A 17,470-nucleotide genomic window follows, 5' to 3' on the forward strand; every position below is an offset into this window, starting at 1 on the left:
CGAAAGTAGTGCACAATTACACACTCACCGCTCCGCTGAAACATCACAATTACAATCCAAATAGTTAATTCACATCTCCAAAAATGCAGTTGTACACTGATTATGAAACAGTTTAACTTTTAATTGAAATGGACAACAGATATGAGTGAAATTGTGTAAAGTAACCCCATCACACTGTATAAGGCTTTGATAAATTATTATCAAAGGCTTACATAATTACTACGCTTAGTAGTAGGCTACAGTTTAATCTTAGCCGTTGTACTCTGCTTCTTATGCTATCCACCGATTTTTTTTTTTTTTTTTTTTTTTTTTTGCCTCTTATGATGTTTGTGCTGTATACTGTGTGTAATACAAGCTTAATTGCAGGGAGGCTACTGCATCCATTAATTTGTCTGTTCAGTTGATGTGTATGGATTTGTCCTGCATTTATTTCAGTGTGCAGACAAGCGGGGTGTGTTATATAATCTCTATATATTATATAATCTCTATCTTTGAATGTGTATTTATCCTTTTGTTGTATAATCCTTTTGTTGTATTGTTGAGTCACTGTGTGACTTCAGTTTCGAAAGGAGCTGATGGTTTACCTGCTTTGTTTTATCCTTATTCAATAAAGGAACCTAATGTTACACTTTGTGTTTTTATATTTATATGGAATGTGTATTTTATACGACCGAGTATTAGGGCCACACTGAGGAAGAAGGAAAAAGTCATACATTTATGAGGCTGGTTCTTTCTGCGGAAAAGATGCATATTCTTTTTACAGTCCTGATACTTATGACAATGTGACGCTGATGTGCCAAAAGATTAAGTATGTCCTTGTTTGTGAAACCATACTGAAGAACAATTCCACGAAATGCCCCACAGCTGTCCTTTTAACAACCGTCCTCCTCTAAAACAACGGGTTACAATTTATGACTTAATTTATCGAAGTCTGTGACTTTTCTTTTTTTTCCTCTGTGGCCCTAATATTCTATCATGTTTATATATAGCCTTATAGTCTATAGGAAACCGTAAATTATCCAATGATAGCAACATCATCTAAAAATCATAATTTATCCAAAATGATTTTGAAATTATGATCACAAACGTTTAAATAATGACAGTGGGTCTAGTTATATGTGATAACAATGTATAGTGGGCAGTAGAATAACTATTGGATTCCGTTTGTGGTGACTGCTGACTGACATAAGGGATGAGATTAAATAGATCCTGGAATTTAGCCTGGTCTGGAGCAGGCTAGCTCCACAGAATAAATCTCCATGGTAATTTATACCATAACATCCAACTGCCACCCTATCCAGCTTTAGTGCAACCGGATCACGGATAAATTGAGCCAGGATCACCAAGATATCCCGGCTTAATCCCTTATCCTAGTTTTGTGCAATAGGCCTCAGGTCAAGTTGACTGTTTGGTGTTTTTGACAAACAATACATAGAAGTTTAGTGAGTGGAAATTGATTGTTTCTAAATGTCCGTTTGCTATTTTGTGTTCACATTACGTTCTGTTGAAGCATGTTTTCTCAGGTTTCCTTTCAGTCGGTCACGTTCGACGTACGTCGGAACTGACCGACGAATTGGGATCTGTTTTTTGTTTCTCAATCTGGTTTTCTGTTTTGCAAAGCAGTCTATTTTTATGTGCAAAGTTTTTGATAAAAACGAAATTATATTTGAATGTATTTGTCTTTTTTTTTTTTTTTACATGCAGGCCAGGGAAACGAAACAAACAACCCCATGAATCTCTTTAATAATATCAATACAAATACGTGTTTTTTTCCCCCTGCGGGACGGGAGAAGACACAAAATCAATGCATCTCTATTATTGTGCGGGAATAAATTCTCAGAGTTTTGCGGGTGCGGGCGGGAGTGGACATACATATTGCGGGTGCGGGCGGGAGTGGACATACATATTGCGGGAGCGGGCGGGAGTGGACATACATATTGCGGGAGCGGGCGGGAGTGGACATACATATTGCGGGTGCGGGCGGGAGTGGACATACATATTGCGGGTGCGGGCGGGAGTGGACATACATATTGCGGGAGCGGGCGGGAGTGTAACACATACGTTGCGGGAGCGGGCGGTAATGGTCAGAAATTCGGCGGGTGCGGGCGGGAGCGGGATGAAGAAAACAGTCCCGCGCAGGGCTCTAGCCCACACTGTCACTGTATGATAATTGAAATGAACTGATGACATCAGCGTTTTTTCCAGAATGGCTATACAGCTGAATAAAATTATGCTGCATTATTTTCCTGTTTAACACTCTAAAGCTGCTTTGAAACAATCTACATTGTTAAAAGCGCTATATAAATAAAGTTGACTTGACTTGACTTGACTTGGTCCATCATTTACTAAAGTTACTAACTTTCTGACATGAGTGACAGTCCCTCTGACTAGAAATAGACTAATAACCTGACTAATAACCACACGAAACATGAACACATGTTATATTGCACACTGTAAACACAATCAAAGCTTAAAAAAAAAACAGGAAAAACGGGACCTTTAAGTCTCTCAGCCAATCAGATTCGAGAACCAGAAAACCCGGGGGGCTTGAGCCCCTGACCCTTTGAGAGTGCGAGTGAAAATGCCCTTTTCGATCCCACTGCCCAGGGGGCCCCACTAAATTCAGTAGTTATGCTATGTATTCCTCTACTCTTATGAATCATTATAATATATACATTTGTATGCATGACAGTTCAATGAAAACCACAAAAAACATCTCCTCTCCTATCGGTGTTTGTGATCAGTGTGAATGATTCTGTGATTAGAGCTGTTATAGTGTTTATCCACATGATCGTTTGGCTACAGGCACGCTAAACATGCTTATTTACTGTAGTAAAGCCACGGTTAGTCTTCATAATGTGCTCATAGTTCTGCCCACAGATATAAAGACTAATCTTACGCTGGCGATCTCTGTAGATCCGCAGTCTGTGATCGATCATCCCTTCGAGGACTGTAGATCAGAGAAAGATTATATCAAATGCATGATATTGTGTGTGTGTGTGAAGCCTTGTTTCTGTGGTCTTCTGATTAATATTCAGTATTTCAGTCATTGCTCTTGTCAAAAGTATACTTTGCTAGTATTTGTTAATTAATTACACGTTTTCATTATTTGGTTCCCAAGAGTTCCCACTACATCTACACTTCATGAAGTCGGATGTCAGTCAGACCCTCTAGAGACTGAAACCGTTCAATTACAGCATTTATAGCTTTTATACACGTGACATGGCCAAAACACATCACTGATGTGAATCTGGAGATGAAACAATGGCAGACATATTTTAACACATGCTTTCCGTTCAAACAGTTTTGATCATCAGTTAACACAGGAAATGACTTTGCAGTGTTTTTACCTTCACACTGATGTGTTTGCTCATGTCTGTAACCCACAGCATCCGCCCACTTCTCTTCTGAACTCATATCTCTCCTCTTTACTTCTACAGTGATGATTTGCTCCTGAGTTTGTTTCCGCTCTTTATTTCTGAAGCACTGGCGGCTTTGAAGATCCGGATCAGATCATCTTCAGTGTTTCATCTCTAACAGCATAAATGTGTCATAATTCAGTCAGAATGAGCTTTATATCTTTCATTTGTCCTTCTTTGAGAAAGTGCAGTAACTGAGATGATGAGAATCTGTGACTGAACACAAGATCTGAGTGAAGATTTGAGGGATTCTACACATGATTCTTTTCTATTTCTACACATATTTCACTATTATTGCTCAGTTTCTCATGTTTTGAGCATCTTTGACAAGAGATTTACTAAGAGTCAATAGTTTGTTACTCAATAATAACTTATATAAAGGTTAAAACTCTCATTCATGGCCTTTATACTGCACACACACTCATCTGATATTATTCTCAGTTCTGTCAGGTCCATTAAGTCAAGAACACACGAGACAATAAAAATGATTTAGAAATTTTTATTGAATAAATGCAATCAGTTGATGAATCTGAATTAAATTTGTTTTTGGCGGTATGGTTCTGTTCGGGGAGTCCTCTGACCTTTCATGAGCACCATGAAATAGCAGAGAGTCAGAGGACAGCAGCAGCATCAGGGAACGCTTACCAGTTTAGGACTGGGAGAGCTTAACTATTCCCCCACGAACAGAGCAGCAACGATGGCAAATCGAAATGCCACGTTATACACGACAAGAGGAGGTGGGGATGTGGCGGGCTGCAAAAAAGCGAACGCAAGTAGCGAGAGCGAACTGAATCTGCTTTAAATAGCGCCCTGTTTTTAGCTTAGTCATTTGCAGCAAGGGGCGTTGAAACAGCTGATGCAAATCAGCTGATGCGCCCGAATTGTTGCCAAAGCTTTAGCAGCGTCTTGACTACTTGGTCTGCCAGAACTTAGATGATAAATTTAGTGTCTTTTAAAATCGGCCGGGCAGAGCTGGACTATTTCAGTCCACGTTCCTATTAATCACCCACGCAGTTTCAGTTTCACCCCCCCCCCCCCATTAGTATATATAAATAAATGTGAATGTGAATGTGAAAATCCCCAGCAATAGTAAAGCAGTCATACTCAGAGGAGACTGCTGAGAACAGCTCTGTAAAGTCCTCAGTAAGGCTGGAGAGAAAGACCTGATGCTGAGGCAGAATCAATCTCTTGAGCGTTTGGGCTTTTTCAATTAGACTGCTGTATTTTTACAGCAAAAGTGTTGAAGTGCTCATTACCAGACAATATTCAATACAACACTGTTCTTGCAGTATACAATATATTCACCATACTTAGCTTTCATTTCATGTTTCAGCAATTCAGAAAAACTGTAATATACTTTTTTACATAATTGCAATTTTTTTACTGCATTCAATACACATTTTTTTCTGTAAGCTCATGTTCTGGATGCTGTTCTCCATTGTTTAGATGTAGTGTCTAATGGATGTAAGAAGGGGTTTCACCTGAGAAGGAACTCAAGAGATCTAAGGTGCAATAAGACCTGAGTAGGAGATCTACAAGAGAAAGCAAGACCCCACCTGCCCCAATCTTATCTCCTCTCCCGCTGAGTCCTGACCCCTCTCACCCTCTCTTTCTCACTGACCACACAATCATGCGAATCTCACAGATACTGCAAGCTCTTTCTGGATGGTCAATATGAATACTTTTGGTGCGAATGGTAAAGAGTTTTCATTCCCACACCAGTAGAACAAGTCCGAATAAAGAAAACAATGCTTGTTCCCCTGGTGTGGGACAGTGTTAATTTCGTTGACGAGTAATTTTCGTCATAATTTTCGTAAATGACCTTTTTCCAGTGTTAATTTTGACAGCAAATTTTGATTTAGTTTTAAGTCTTTTGACTAAAATGCTGTTTAGTTTTAGTCATATTTTAGTCACCTGAATTTTTTTTAGTTTTAGTCTAGTTTTAGTCTCCTAAAATCTAATAAGTTTAGTTCAACTGTAATACATTAAGCATTTAAGCGTCACATAACCGACTGTCACTTGAACTGACATTTTGACATCATTTTGTTTTTGACATTAAAAATACACAAAAGAGCTCAATTCACTTTTGCGTTTGTTTTTTAAAAACATCTATATAGTTTCACTGTTTTAGTCAGTAGGCCATATCATGTTAAGCTAAAGCTTCAAATAAGTTAATTTATTTTAATTTCAGTTAACATTTATTTAATTTCAAGTAATGAAGATTTTTTTAATGTGTTTTAATGAACTATTATAACCCTGATACTTTATTGAATATGTGTCAAATACTGGCCTTACCTCCTGACTGTAAACTTCCATCCATTAGCCCAAAAAATGGATTCTAATGGCTTGGTCAAAAGGAATTCTGCGTGTAAGCCTTTTCAGCATTTTGTTGAAGTTCTCTTAATTTATTGATATCTCATTTCAAATCTGACTCCATTAATAAATTTATCTGACTCCAATTTTATGTGACTCCATAAAGTGTGTTACGTTTAGAGTTTATCAGCTGATTTTAAAGCTACACTGTGTGATATTTTCCCCCATCTAGCGGTGAAAAGGTATATGACCATCCAGTGAATTTTAGTTTCTGTTCCTCTCAATTCCGATTTCGTTTTAACTCCTACGGTGGCCGATTTAGTCCAAGATTAATATGGCTTCCAGTTCGACCTCGTCCACATTCGACACGGTGCCTGTGGGATATTCTGTGCGCAGTGGGATGGTTGGAACTCAACTGGCCTAATTATTCGACTAGAAAGAACTGCAGCTAATCCAGAGTGAACTTTGATGATAGTAATGTTTATTCAGTCATCCAATTGCAAGGCATAAACAGGTTTGCATGTATATGTACATAAATGTGGTTTCTGTGAGAGAACAAATAAGGATGGTAAATATACATGATAATGACATGACAGAATATACACAGTTAAGAACTGTATAACTATACTTATAAGTTACATTTGTATAATGTAACCGTAAACCAGAGCTTATTGTACCACATATAGGCGCTAAATGCAGCTGCATTAAAAGGAGCGGAGCTGCTGCTAACAAGCGGTGTCGGATTACAAAAGTGTGTGCGGCGCTTTAACGTTAGCACTGCAGTGCGCTCTGTATAACAAGTGTCAATATGCCGATCAGACCTGATACATATTTCCATCAACATACATTACAAGCAAATATTTTCTATAAACGAATAAACATTGTTGATAACAAAATAACTGAATGATTATTCAAATAGGTGAGCATTACGTATGTTGACACAAAAATACTTCTGAATCAACTGAATTACGCGATGACACACTCTGAAACACATCCACAATGACAATAACTATTATTACTTACGGAGTTATTAACGCACAGAAATACCACACAAGGAAAAACAGACTTTTGAGGAATAAACAAGCCAGGAAAACTCTGTATAAATCTGTTACTGGAGCTGTTGAGATGAAAACTCTGCACATGCACCAGACAAGTCTGAACAAGTTGACGCGCACAGTGTTAAAACCGGTTAAAACGCGAATGGCGAAGCTTGAATTTACGGGTATGTCCCTCTTTGGCTAATGTACTTTCAAGATGGAGGGGCAACATGGCGACCACCGTTAGATCCCATTACCTTATGTATTTTCAATGGCATATTATAAACTTACGAGAATACTTTATTACTTGAAAGAAGTAAATATACATTAATGAGCACATATATTTTTGAAAGAACTAAGTGTTTTTAGCTAAGAATAGACAAAAAAAGTTACACAGTGTAGCTTTAAGATTAGTTGCGATTTAATTTAGATCGTCATGTCTGGCACAATACATGCAGTGTGTGTGAGTGTCTCAAAGACCCTGACCCAGCACCACACACTCCCACACACTCACACAGCACCACACACTCACACACACACACACACACAATCACACAGCACCACACACTCACACACACACACTCACACAGCACCACATGGGTGCTCTGGTTACAGAATGTTCCCCCCGGCAGCTCTGTTACACTCCCTTAAATACTCCAACTTGAACAAAAAGGTTGTAAATATTTGCAACACAACACCTGGTTTTGGGGGAGTGGATCAGATATCTTTGAAGAGACCACTCAAACGGAGAACAGGATTCTCAATAGTTCTCAGTCTTTCTAATACTACCAGTGACTGCAGTGAAACCGAGACTATTTTACCATTCGCCCCGAGACCTTTAAAAGGACACCAAAGGATCACACAGGGGACTACATGATGAGAGCATTGCGCATGAGAGCTTGAGGGAAAATCTGATATTTCTGACTGTCACTGTTAGCAAGCTTCAGCTTTTGTGACTAAAAGTACACTTTTGTTATGAGTAATGTGTGACTCACTGAGAGGTAAAATATTCACTCTGCAATCTAATCTGTGTCTGTGAGATTAGCGAATCCGGACTTCGGGTCTCATGGTGGAACGAATATTTGAAAAAAACTGATACTACACTGTAAAAAAAATTCAGGTCTCCAATTGAACATTTTCTAGTGACCGATCACACATCTACATTTTTTAGTTGGCCAAATTGAATTTCTGTGAATTAAATTGCAACAATTCACAGAAATTAAATTTGGCCAACTGAAAAATTTAGATGTGATCGGTTATTAGAAAACTTTCAATTGGAGACCTGAATTTTTTTTACAGTGTAAGAAAAATCAACGATCTAAATTAAATCACAACTAATCCTTTGATCAGCTGTTAAATTATCAACATGACAAAATTAATGAAATCACATTGGAGTCAGATTAAATTATTCAATTATTCATTCTGATTCAGAGTCAATCAGAAAATTGGATCTTCACATTTTAATAAGTTAAAGTGATTTTTCCAGAAGCCCCAGAGAAGACATACACGCAGAAATCCTTCAGCCAGATGATCTGTAGTGCTTATTGACTCATGTGTGAACGATCTGAAAGCTTTGATTGATTTTGAGAACAGGTGAAATAGTTTTGAGGCAATGGTTAGATTTTTCCAGAAGAGTCGAGGGTTTTGTGAATGTAGTTTGAAGATGTGGATTTGTTAGGATCGGTTTTGCTGCTAAGACAAAAGCTGAGCTCCAAACCCCAGCAATAGAGCAATAAAAGTCACTAATCTGGAGAGAAGATCTCACAGAAACTGTGGGACAGCACCGTAATCTCCTCCTCCCCATTTCCCCTCCCTTTGCCCGGTTTCAAGTCACAGAATGCAGATATACCAATGATTATGTATCTTGTGAATCTACGGTTTTATCCCTTTCATGTTTGGTGTCCTTTTAAAGGTCTCGGTGCGAATGGTAAAATTGTCTCAGTTTCACTGCAGTCACTAGTAGTGTTAGTGTTAATAATTTGCTTTGTATTGTTTGCTTTATTTTTAATTTACTATTATTATTCATATTCCTTTATATGATTCTTTATTTGTATTTTTGCGTGGTATTTGTTTTCCAGCTTTTCTTTGGTTTCATTTATGTTATGATAACGAAGGTCTTTTATTTTGACATCCGGTTGAGCAGAGGATGTGGATATATTGAGTGTTGTTCAAACAGTTCAGTATGGAACGAGGCCTAGATGCATAAGGTCGTAGCATTAACGGTTCACGGTGCAAGGAGTTTTTAGCTTCTGGTTTAAATGAAGAACAAGGTACGGTCTTTGACTTCTGTTATCCGTGTGTTTTGATTTTGTTTCTTTGTGTAAAGATTGTTTGTAGTGTTGCAGTATGTTTGGGTACGTTTTTGAATCATTTCGTTTATTTGTTTGTTTTCATGTATGTTTGTTTCATGGTTTATTCATTTGCTGTTTTTGTTTTTTGTACAAAGCTCTTACGGGTTGATTCCCGCGATGCATGATGACGATGTTTATGGTGTCCAACGATGATCACAATAAAGTGGGAATTACCAGTCCAAGACTCAATCCAATTATTAAGCCAGGTAGCTACAGTAAGAAAGACTGAAACTACTGAGAATTCAGTTCTCCTTTTGAGTGGTCTCTTCAGAGATATCTGATCCTCTCCCCCAAAACCAGGTGTTGTGTTGCAAATATTTACAACCCTTTTGTTCTAGTTTGAGAATATAAGGAAAGGTAACAGAGCTGCCGTTGGGGAAACATTTTACGATGCGACGACAATAGTTTTTGTGCGCAAAAAGAAATCAAAATAACACCTTTATCCAACTTGTTCTTGTCTTCTGTGTGTGTCTCCACGACGCATGCGTGAGAATATGAGCAGATCCGGCGTTCGGACACATGACCCAGAAGAGATTTGTTTACAAGCAGAGGAAGACGTGCGTGTCTAAGCTGTTGAATTCTACATTGATCGTGCTTTAGGTCTCGGCGTAGTTCTCAAAATCGTGCTTAAGTGTGCATAACAAAAACTATTGTCGTCGCATCGTAAGATTATTGTAGAGTCACTGTGGTGAGATGGACTTTGTAACGATGTTTTTAGAGCCTTTTCTGGGTCTTGTGAGTGTAAATGTACTGAATGCCAATGGAGGCCTATCTGAAGCCTTTCTCAGCATCAGCTTTACACTAAAATATCTTCATTTGTGTTCAGAATATGAACGGAGGTTTTACTGGTGTCGAACGAGGTGAGTAATTAATGACAGAATTTTCATTTTTGGGTGAACTAACCCTTTAATGTCGAGCCCTGAAATGCTAGAATATATGCCAGCTTGTATTACCTTTTTCTTTAGTTTTTGCCACGTAAATGAAAGTCGATTTGGAGGATATCGGTTTCCTCACTGACGGTTGTTGTGAAAGATGGTCAGTCAGTCTCCTCGCTGTCAGATATATAAAACTGCACAGGTTTATCTGTATTGAACTGTGAAAAAAAAGAAGAAAAACAAATCAATTAATTAATCTTCCACTGACAAAACTGTAGTTTACTCACAGCATAAATGCTAGAATATATGCCAGCTTGTATTACCTTTTTCTTTAGTTTTTGCCACGTGAATGAAAGTCCATGGAGTCAGTCAGTCTTCTCTGAACTGGGGGGAAAAAATCATTTTCTACTGACACAACTGTAGGTTACTCACAGCATAATAAAATAAATATGTCAGGTTGTAGTGCCTTTTTGTTTGTTTGTTTTTTTCCCACGTGAATGACAGTCGATTTGGAGAACATCAGTTTTCTCACTGATAATGATCAAAAAATGTGCGGGACATGTTTGGCTATGCCAAAATGTGAGAAAACACAAATTTCAACTAAACTTCCACTGGCAAAACGGTCGTTTACTCACAGCATAATAAATACTGGAATATATCAGTTTGTATTACATTTTATTTAGTTTTTTTCCGTGTAAATGTCGGTCGGAGGATGATAATGCAAAATCAAAAATTGCACGTGACACGTTTGACTGAAAACGCCACAATGTGAAAAAAAAACACAAATATATGACGTTACATTTTCCACTGACAAAACTGTGGTTTAATCAAAGCATAATATATAGAAGAATATGTCAGCTTGTATTACCCATTTCTTAAGTTTGTCATGTGAATGATGGTCGCTGGAGGATATTCAGTCAGTCTATTGATGGATAACTTTGCGCGGGACATGCTTGTCTATGCCAAAATGTGGAAAAACAAACACCTATAAATTACTTTTTCACAACAAAAAAACCCCACTTGTGTACGCAAATCACATTAACTACTGCCACTGATAGATAAAAATATATATCTTGAGTAACTTAGGCAATGTCGCGTTTGCTCGTCTTAACTGACATGACACATATTACCATAACTTAGCCAATCGGTCTTCTTAAGATGAACAGAAGAGTCACGACCATACAAAACGTTACCACATAATAAATATGATCGTAAAAAAGTTTAAAAGTGCTCTAAAGAGAATTAAATGAAGCAGTTTGCCGTGCTTACCTGTTAATCATCGTCGCTATCCTCTGAACTTGGGAGTTCTTCGTCAGCGGTGTGGGGGATGGGCAGATTAACGGTACACCTGTTTAAATAAATTCGCGGGCCGGTGCGTGAGGTAGAATGCGGTGATGAGTAAAAATATTTTTTTACAGTCTATGGTAAAAAAAAATGACCTAAATGTAGGCTTCCAATGAAGCTTAACTTCAAATTTATTTATTTATGTTAATTTAATTAACAATGAAAATATAAAAGTATATGCCTTATACTAAAGTAATTTCTTGAAACATATCATTTAAAATAAATTAGAAACAATTGTGGTTTCTAATTTGCTTTTAAATGATTTATTAATTATTTTCAACCATAAACAAACTATTCAATTAATTAAATTCAACTTTAATCTTTGAGGTAAAATATCAATAGGTTATTCATAACTTATTACGTTTAAGTTCTCCTTAATGCATTGCAGTTTTTGAGTTAACATCACATTTTTTATTAAGTGAAATTAACTTTTTTTTTTAAATAAGTTAAATTAACTCATTTCATTTAGTGACTTTCAGTGTTAGGTTTTACAGTGTGGGAATAATTAAAGCTAAAACGGCTTGCCATAGAGTAATGCTAAAACGGCTTGCCATAGAGTAATGCTAAAACGGCTTGCCATAGAGTAATGCTAAAACGGCTTGCCATGGGCCTACTTCAGTTCTCTGAAGTCACATGATTTACAGGAAAACGTATGATATATGTTGTGAAAGGGAAAAACAGAACAAAGATCTCAGACAGCTGCGGGGGAAGAGTCATCTTTACAGCTCAAGGTGAATACAACATTTATTTTGTATTATGTTTAGGGGATTTATGCTATTAAATTATATTTATGCTGTCCTTATAATCCATTTATTCACTACTGAAAATGAAATGTCCTTAAACTTAAACTGGTAAATTTTGAATGCTTTGGATCACAGACTGAAGTTTAAATAAGACAATAGACAGATTACTGTTGAAGTGAAAAAAAAAACGTTACAGAATTTAATGTTTATTTTTATTATTTTTTTTATATGAAATATACATGTTCAAAAACAAGTTTTACTCCAAATTTGAGGTTGATATCTTTAAAAAAAAAGGAGTGTCAGATTTTGTTTAGTACTGAACGCTTCCACAATGAAATTCATCTCCCATTAATATGATCATTTTTGACCAAGTGTGACTATTTTTCAGGACCATTAACCTTTTCAAATCATGTCAATTGCTTTTTTGTGTTTATAGTAAGTGCCAAAACCTTTACCAAGTGTTATTCCATTCAGATGAAGTAAAAAATTATAAAAACACATTATAAAAAATTATAATATCCAGCTGCAGCCCCGCAGCACACCAGTTTCAGAACCCCAGTTTCAGAACCCCAGTTTCAGAACCCCAGTTTCAGAACCCCAGTTTCAGAACCCCAGTTTCAGAACCCCAGTTTCAGAACCCCAGTTTCAGAACACCAGTTTCAGAACCCCAGTTTCAGAACCCCAGTTTCAGAACACCAGTTTCAGAACCCCAGTTTCAGAACCCCAGTTTCAGAACCCCAGTTTCAGAACCCCAGTTTCAGAACCCCAGTTTCAGAACCCCAGTTTCAGAACCCCAGTTTCAGAACCCCAGTTTCAGAACCCCAGTTTCAGAACCCCAGTTTTAGAACCCCAGTTTCAGAACCCCAGTTTCAGAACACCAGTTTCAGAACCCCAGTTTCAGAACCCCAGTTTCAGAACCCCAGTTTCAGAACACCAGTTTCAGAACCCCAGTTTCAGAACCCCAGTTTCAGAACACCAGTTTTAGAACCCCAGTTTCAGAACCCCAGTTTCAGAACCCCAGTTTCAGAACCCCAGTTTCAGAACCCCAGTTTTAGAACACCAGTTTCAGAACCCCAGTTTCAGAACCCCAGTTTCAGAACCCCAGTTTCAGAACCCCAGTTTCAGAACCCCAGTTTCAGAACACCAGTTTTAGAACACCAGTTTCAGAACCCCAGTTTCAGAACCCCAGTTTCAGAACCCCAGTTTCAGAACCCCAGTTTCAGAACCCCAGTTTCAGAACCCCAGTTTCAGAACCCCAGTTTCAGAACCCCAGTTTCAGAACCCCAGTTTCAGAACACCAGTTTTAGAACCCCAGTTTCAGAACCCCAGTTTCAGAACACCAGTTTCAGAACCCCAGTTTCAGAACCCCAGTTTCAGAACCCCAGTTTCAGAACACCAGTTTCAGAACCCCAGTTTCAGAACCCCAGTTTCAGAACACCAGTTTTAGAACCCCAGTTTCAGAACCCCAGTTTCAGAACCCCAGTTTCAGAACCCCAGTTTCAGAACCCCAGTTTTAGAACACCAGTTTCAGAACCCCAGTTTCAGAACCCCAGTTTCAGAACCCCAGTTTCAGAACCCCAGTTTCAGAACCCCAGTTTCAGAACCCCAGTTTCAGAACCCCAGTTTCAGAACCCCAGTTTTAGAACCCCAGTTTCAGAACCCCAGTTTCAGAACACCAGTTTCAGAACCCCAGTTTCAGAACCCCAGTTTCAGAACACCAGTTTTAGAACACCAGTTTTAGAACCCCAGTTTCAGAACCCCAGTTTCAGAACCCCAGTTTCAGAACCCCAGTTTCAGAACCCCAGTTTCAGAACCCCAGTTTCAGAACCCCAGTTTCAGAACCCCAGTTTCAGAACCCCAGTTTCAGAACCCCAGTTTCAGAACCCCAGTTTCAGAACCCCAGTTTCAGAACCCCAGTTTCAGAACCCCAGTTTCAGAACCCCAGTTTCAGAACCCCAGTTTCAGAACACCAGTTTCAGAACCCCAGTTTCAGAACACCAGTTTCAGAACCCCAGTTTCAGAACACCAGTTTCAGAACACCATCCACAGAACCGGAAGTGAGGTGCAGGGCTTAAACAGTCATAGTTGCGCTATTCATATATGTAATTTTCTTTTGATAAATATAAGCTGTTTTCACATGGATTTTGATCGGATCGATGTCTACAGTATTTAACAATAATACTTTTAAATAAAGTCACTTTTCTGTTCATATAATATGCATGTCATGATGTACAATGATCAACATTTTAAAACATAGCCTATTGATCATGCTTAAATCAATGAATACAAAGACAGTAGTTTATACTTCATGGAAACAGGCTAAAACTATACACAGTTTTTATTTAAAAAATATTAATAAATGTATAACATGTTGTAAAGTGTTTCTCATTTGACTATAGATATATTAGTATTATTTTGTTCACATTCATGTTGTTCCAAATAATACTGACAGAAAATAGCCTATGAGATTTAATGTTAATGGACACAAACACTGTAGTTTATTGTTACTTTAACAATACTACAACTTTTTATTTTAATTTTAAAAATATATTAGGCCTAATACATTTGTAACATGTTATAAAGTGTTTCCCATTTGACTCTATATTCAATCATATTATTTCGATTGAAAATAATAGACAGAGAATGTGACATTTCTATTTTTCAAATGTCAAATAAAAATAACCATTTCATACAAGGCCTTAAAGTGAAACATGTGTTTCTCTGAAAGAAAACAAATAGGACATATATCAAATATTTCTAAAATAATAGGTTAAAAACCAATTTAAACAGCATATAATAAAAAATAAAAACATGCAAAAAAACGTAAAACACAAAAACTTGAAAATAATTAGCTTTGATCACACTCGTTAATATCCGTCCACAACAACGTTACGTGAGATAGCGCTTTCTCGTCACCGCAGGGGAGTGAGAGAAACATTTACCTGATGCACGTTGTTTCATAGGTGCTTGTGTGGGAAATGCAAGGCCATGGTCACAGCTGAGGAAAGTCAGGGCTGCAGAGAGGTGGATGCATACTGGGCCTTAGTGGAGAATGTCACCCCCACACTTGACTCTGCACCCAGGCTTTGAGGCTTGCTGTCTGAACCCATATGTGCTACAGATAGCCTATATGCACTTCAGACAGGAGCATGGACCTCTCCAGGCCAGCAGACATGAGTATGTTTAGGGCAGATCATTTATTACTCAGAGCTAAATACTTGTATGTTTAAATAAATAGTACATTATTTAAACCGTATTCAAATCTTTAAATACATTCAAGATTTGAATATTAAAACAATATTTTGTTTCTCCATTGCCTATATTTAGCTCATGACTACACTTTTGAAGCCATTGGTACAAGACAATCAATATTGATAATTTGTCCATATCTCCAGGCAACACCGCTACACAGCATACAGGCAGGTTGTCCGTTGGGCCTATGGCATTCTGGGCAGGCACATCAGGAAGCCCTTACCTTCATGTGTTGTGTCAGCCATTAGAAAACAGTTTCCAGAGGAAGGAGGAATTTATAAAGGATTTGAATGGCCCCATTTTGTTGACAATCAATAAGAAATAAACACAAATTGTCTGTATAAAAACTTGTTTATGAAGTTTAGATCATATATACCAAACATGTACTGAAAGAAAAACCTGACCCATTAAAAAAAAAAATCCTGTAGCAGTATTAACATTTAAGAGACATGGCATCTGATACACAGTATGCGAATTGGTCACAATTGACCTATCGGTAAGCTAGTGTTAGTTAGGTTATTTCCATATTATCTGCTGTTCGTGTACCCAGGAGAATCTAAAATGCACTGATATTTTAGTAGCTCTGGCCTAACTATAATGGCAAATATCAGTCCTAATGTTTTTGTTTTTTGTGTAAGGCACCACAGTACTTATAGTAACAGAAAGGGTTTAACAGAACTATGATTTATCTGCACTTAACTCATTAACAACAAATATATATTCGAGTATGTCATGAATAAAAAAAACTGCATATTAACCTTTAGTGCATGAGGATAAGGATACATAATACATCAAATAGATAAATAAAATGCATTGACATTTCATTTGTCAACCTCAAGAAAAAAAAAGAAAAAATGTGCATCTTCAACAAAAGGGCATAGGAGCGTTAATGTCAGAGACACATGCCACTATCCACTGGCACATGCCAATGAAGGCCAGATGTGCCAATACGGATAGTGACGTGCCATTGGCTTCGGTGCGTCAGATGCCATGTCACTTAAATGTTAATACCGCCTCTCAACTTTTTCAAATCTTTTCAGCAACTTGCTCAACATCTGTGCGGGTATCATATTAACATGTGTTAAACCGTGAATGCTGTGCTAGATACACGCCAACAGCCTCGTCCTAGTTGATCCTCTGGAGGGATCTGGAAAGGGGAGCAGGTGCAGTGGAATACAAGACACTGCTGCGTTCACGTAGAGCCTGTGGTGACCTGGAGTAGTCATCTCTCAGAGACTCCATGAGGCCTGATGCATATGCTTGGAGAAGAAAACAAAAGTTTAGATAACATTTATTGCCGACTCATGGTCTGACATAATGATATTTAGGAACTGACTGAAACTGCTAACCGTATGATGGCTTTTCCTTAACAGGACGGACTACCCAGCCACCTTTGCGGAACCTTGGGTAGCGAACCGCATAACACGCCTCACCATCACTGGCTCGAGCAACTTCTCTGCTGCCATTGTGGTTGAAATGCAGTGCTGTCAAAATAAGTCTGTAGAAAAAGTATCACTTGTACCCATTGGGCTGCGGTGTTAGATTGCATTGGTTTCAGAAAGTGCTCATTCTTTCAGCATCACATATTTACCTGCTGTACATCCCAAGGAAGGAGAACCCAGTGTGCTTTGGTGCAAAGTGCAGGATCAGGGAGTGAAATGCCTCAAGTGAAAAGGTCTGATGCTGTGGGGACAACTGCCGAACATCCTTTACCAGCGCTGTTCTAGTAGCTAGACTCTCCAGTTTAACAGCAACAGTTGATCCTACATAAACACATTTTGTTCTTACGTTTAGGCATGATTGTACGATCACAATGAGGTGTGATTTGCATCACATCTTGTTCATGTTTTTTTTACTCTGGCTGTTTGAAATAAAATGAGTATGCAATGTGCTCACACTGTATAGTATGTGAATCTAGAGTATGCGAGAAATATATATTCTAGATGAGCAAGATTGTCAGAGTTAGTTAATGAGGGGTTTATTCACTATACATTTTCAGCCATATAATAACCACAGTATGTTGTACCTGGTTCCAGCCACTCCTTGTCTCTTGCTTCCCCCACCAGAGGTGGATGTGCACAGCAGGGAAACGTAGGAGTGCCATGTTCGTGGATGTCCTGAACATGGTTGACCATG

At 38.1% G+C, this 17,470-nt stretch overlaps 1 long non-coding RNA gene across 1 annotated transcript; it reads left to right on the forward strand.

Annotated features, from left to right (window-relative positions):
* Positions 1 to 12,016: 12,016 nt before the first annotated feature.
* LOC307137806 lies at positions 12,017 to 17,225 on the forward strand. The gene is made up of 2 exons (XR_013817957.1): positions 12,017 to 12,070; positions 15,046 to 17,225. It is a non-coding gene; the product is annotated as an uncharacterized lncRNA (long non-coding RNA).
* Positions 17,226 to 17,470: the final 245 nt, after the last annotated feature.

The sequence above is a fragment of the Gobio gobio genome (genome assembly GCF_949357685.1).
Source record: "Gobio gobio genome assembly, chromosome: 14".
NCBI lineage: Eukaryota > Metazoa > Chordata > Actinopteri > Cypriniformes > Gobionidae > Gobio > Gobio gobio.